Source organism: Lytechinus variegatus, chromosome 4, assembly GCF_018143015.1.
Source record: "Lytechinus variegatus isolate NC3 chromosome 4, Lvar_3.0, whole genome shotgun sequence".
Classification (NCBI taxonomy): domain Eukaryota; kingdom Metazoa; phylum Echinodermata; class Echinoidea; order Temnopleuroida; family Toxopneustidae; genus Lytechinus; species Lytechinus variegatus.
Window position 1 is genome coordinate 52,027,386 of NC_054743.1, and position 4,694 is coordinate 52,032,079.

Here is a 4,694-nt window from a genome sequence, read left to right on the forward strand (position 1 = left end):
AATGGACCTAACCTCTTTTGACAAATTAGCTCTTCAGAACAGTTTTTCAAAGGGGCTAGGTCCACTCCAAGAAAATCATTTATTTATTCTCCCATAATGCAATATTATTATGCGAACCTAAATTTTCTTGGTACCCTACCATGAGAACATAAAATTGGGTATAAAAGAAATCTACCTGTCTTCATATGTTGAAAAAATATTCTTCCCCCCCAAAAAAAAAAAAAAATCCTCTGTGGACCTGACACCTTTTGCACCCAATCTGAAATTGACCTAACCCCTTTTGAAAAAAGGTGATTTTTCTTTGACATTTTAGATCACTTTTTAATGGGAATTTCAACTTTTCCTTGGGATCACTTTATAGAGCTACTAAAAATCTATACATGGAGACCAAAAAAAATCAAATTTGATGAAAAATGGATCTAACCCCTTTTGCAAGTGAGCTCTTCAAATGTTCTTTGCCTTCGACAAAACAATTTGATGAGTAGTGGTGGATCTATAGTGTTATTATTTTCTTTTCAATACTAGCTTCGAAGAATGGCCACATTTTGCCGAAGGGTGACTCTTAAACGTTTCCAACCACAAAGAAGTTTGATGACATCATCGCTCACATAGCATTGCCAGGACCACAAAGTAATATTGGCCACTATTTTCGTCACACAAGAGGGGGGGGGGGGTCTGTCTAAAGCTACGTAACCCTTCGCTTGGCTTTATTCAACAAGTTCTAGTCCCAAAAGTGAGAAGCCACCTGTAACTACAATCCAAACTTCCATAGAAAAAGATATTCAAATAGTCTATACGACACATAAATACAATTGTAATCAATCAAATACTAGCAAAGGTCACATTTTACTTACAATTCTACTTACAATTGTAACTGTTCATTACACTTCCTAAGTCATGCATGTTCGATAACTGCCATTATTTTTAGATGAAATAAAAATAAATGGCAGGTAAATCGGTATGAAATACCTATATGAAGTCAAAGATGGAGGTAAATACTTGTTATGATGAATCAAATACTACCTATTTGTAGGTAAACCTGCTCTAAATCAGGAATAATCCTAATGGAAAATAATTTATCAATCACCGCTTTTTACATTTTATTTCTGTTTTTACATTCAAAACAATCGAACAAGGTGGTATAGTAACTTTGAAGACAAGACAAATGTTGTTTACAATTTATTGAATTGAATTTATTTTCATGCTTCACAAGATAGCAAAATAATAACACAATACAAGAAATACATTTGATTATATACTACAAAATACAAAAGATAATAGCAGTAAATGAAGTGAAGTATGAAGGAACCTGCATAAGAAGCAGAGCTTGTGTCTGCAAGTTCCTTTGGTAATGATGAGCTTCAAAATAATGTCAGCAATACGACTTAAAACGAGTAGACATGAGAAAAGTCATTCCTCTCTGACAAAAAAAGTCTGCCAAATAGCAAAAAAAAAAAACCGATAAACCCCTGACACACAATATTGTCATATTTTTCAAGCAATCTGCTTACGATGACAGTCCTCCTGCAAATTGTGAATATCATATAGTTAATCATTTTTGTTTGGAATTATCTTTTTAGTACTATTTATTTATGATTCATGCCAAAAATGCTATTACATATTGTTTATTATGTTATGAAAAATGTATTATACGAATGTTATGGATGCAGAAGAAAACAATAGATCAAATCAAATCAAATATTTCACTCCTGATATCGAATTGATTTTCTGACAAGACGCTTTCATATGTAATTTCATAATGTTTTAATCAACGTACCAAGAATATTTCATTTTATACTAAATTCATGATTTAAAACAAACAACCGCAAGATTGAAGGTTCATTTACCACAAGTAAACGGTTCGTGCAATATTGCAAGTGATGGTGCTCTCACAAAGCATAGATTGTGAAAAAAAATCGGGATAAGCGAAAAAAAATTGTTGCTGTTCTTGTTGGTGGTGGTGGTATTTGCATTATTATTATTCATAAAAGCAAAACACGTACGCAGTCATCATCGCCAAAGGCTAAACGTTTCATAAATGCCCACATTCAGTAGAAAGAGATCTCATTTAAATTTATAAATGTAGAAATTTTTATCTAATTTGTCTTTGTGTAATTTAGTGAGAACATGCTTTCACATTGTATTGCCGAGAGTGTTTGCGAGCACTTACATTGACGAGTGGATACCATGCGCGACCAAAAAAACACGTAAAAAGGATGTCTTTTTCACGATAGGGCACGTTACGTACGTAACGTGATAAGGGTGTCAAAAACACAAAAATAATGAAAAAAGGGTATCTATTTCGCTAGGAAAATTACGTGTTTAGGGTCGGATTTGCGGGGATGATAAAACAAAATTCAAATGTTTTATAAAGGATGTCCTTTTTGCCCCAACACTTCGTGTTTAGAGTCCGATTTGCGCGAGGTGTAGAAGATGGGGTCGTACTAAACCAAATAAGGTAAAGCCGACGACCGAAGGACCCGTAACAATAAAACATTCCTGTACTTGTTTAGGGGTTCATTTCAGGGAATGTTTGCCAAGAGTATCGTTTTGTTTCCAATACTTGTTAAGGGTAGGGTTTCACACGCCAATACTTGTTAAGGGGTGCATTTTCAGAATATGGAAATTACGTGTTTAGGGTGCTTTTCGAGACCCCATGGTCGCGCATGGTATCCACTTGTGAATGGAAGTGGCCCCCGGGTTGCAAGTGTATGATGGTGGTTAGGGGTGTGTGGAAGGAGATTGGGAATGTGTGATGGCAGTTGGGAGTGTGTGGTAGCGGTTTAGGAGTGTGCAATGGTGATTTAGGAGTGTGTGGAAGGGGCTAAGAGTGTGTGATGGCGGTTTAGGAGTGTGTGGAAGGGGATGAGAGTGTGCGGTGGCGGTTTGGGAGTGTGTGTGGCGGTTCGGGAGTGTGTGGTGGTTCGGGAGTGTGTGGTAGGGGTTTGGGAGTGGGTGGAAGGGGATTAGAGTGTGCGGTGGCGGTTTGGGAGTGTGTGGAAGGGGTTTAGAGGGTGCGATGGCGGTTGGGGAGTGTGTGGTAGGGTTTGGGAGTGTGCGATGACGGTTTGGGAGTATGGTGGCGGGTTGGGAGTATGTGGAAAGGGTTTGAGAGTATGCGATGGCGCTTTGGGAGTGTGTGGAACGAGTTAAAAGTGTGCGATGGCGGTATGGGAATGTATGGAAGGGGTTTGAGAGTGTGTGATGGCGGTTTGGGAATGTATGGAAGGGTTTAAGAGTGGATGATGGCGGTTTGGGAATGTAAGGAATAGTTAAGAGTGTGTGATGGCGGTTTGGAAATGTATGGAAGGGGTTAAGAGTGGGTGATGGCGGTTTTGGGAGTGTGTGATAGAGGTTTGGGAGTGTGTGATGGCGGTTTGGGAATGTATGGAAGGGGTTAAGAGTGTGCGATGGCGGATTGGGGGTGTGTGGAAGGTGTTTGAGAGTGTGTGATGGTGGTTTGGGAGTGTGTGGAAGGGGTTTAGAGTGTGTGATTGCGGTTTGGGAGTGTGTGGTAGGAGTTTTTATATAAATTTCTCAAAATTTGTTGTTCGATCGTATGTCAGTAAATACGACTTTGCTTACTAGTATTCTAATCATGAATTTTCTATAGAAATTAAAAAGATTTTAATAAGGAAGGAATATATTCTAATAGCCTATGGATCAAATATCGTATCGATACTGATTTGTGTACGGAATGTTGAGAATGTTGTATGTGATTATGTTTTCATGAGGAAAGAAAAAATAGACTGTTGGAAATGTTCAGTTCGCGTCATTCAACCCGAATATAGACATATAGAGGAGGGCACGACTCAAATAGGTTATGGCCTCCTGTCTGCCCAACATTTCCCTAGAACTGATATTAGTTTTATTTCTTTTTAAAAGGGATTTAAATAGATAAACGAGAATGAAGCTGAGATGTATTTCAGTCAAGAACTATTATATTTCAGTGAAGATTGACTGGGAAAAGTCAGATTTTAGTAATCATGTGACACTAGGTAAAGATGACAACATGTACAACGTGAAAGTGTTTTAGATCCGTTCATGTAGTAATTTTAACAACTGTAAATCAGTCTTAGTTAAATATAAATGGTATATGACAAGAATGAAGTATTTTGGCTTATTTTTGTATAAAAATATTATTCTTTATGATTGCCAGAAAATACATAACACGTCACTCTTCGAGATACACTGTCTGCATAAAAACCCTAATTATCTAGAATGCTATAATTAGAAGTGTATTATTTAGAAAATACACCTTGGCAGGTTCTTAAAATCTCAATAAAAACTCTTTTGGATTAAGAAACAGATTATGGTTGCCTGATTAGTTCTTACATCTGGCGTCCCTGTTAATTAAAAAGGTGCAATCGTTTTGTTCCAATTAGGCAATAGAAGTAATATATACACTAAGCACCCGGTATTCTCGTGGTTTGTTTTCGTCTGATTTCTTCTTTTTCTTTTCTCTTCATCTCTATTTTCTCTAATACATTTTTAATTCACTATTGGAAAAAATAATCGCAGTTTGCTACCCTACTCATCCAAACAAATAGCATTGCGCCTGTTCCTTTTAAAGACAACTAAATCGTTTCGAAAATATTTTTCAAATTTGCATTAAAAGTAACTCATCGAAACTGACCCCAAACCAGCATCAACGATAATAATAATGATGATAATAATATTGATAATAATGATTT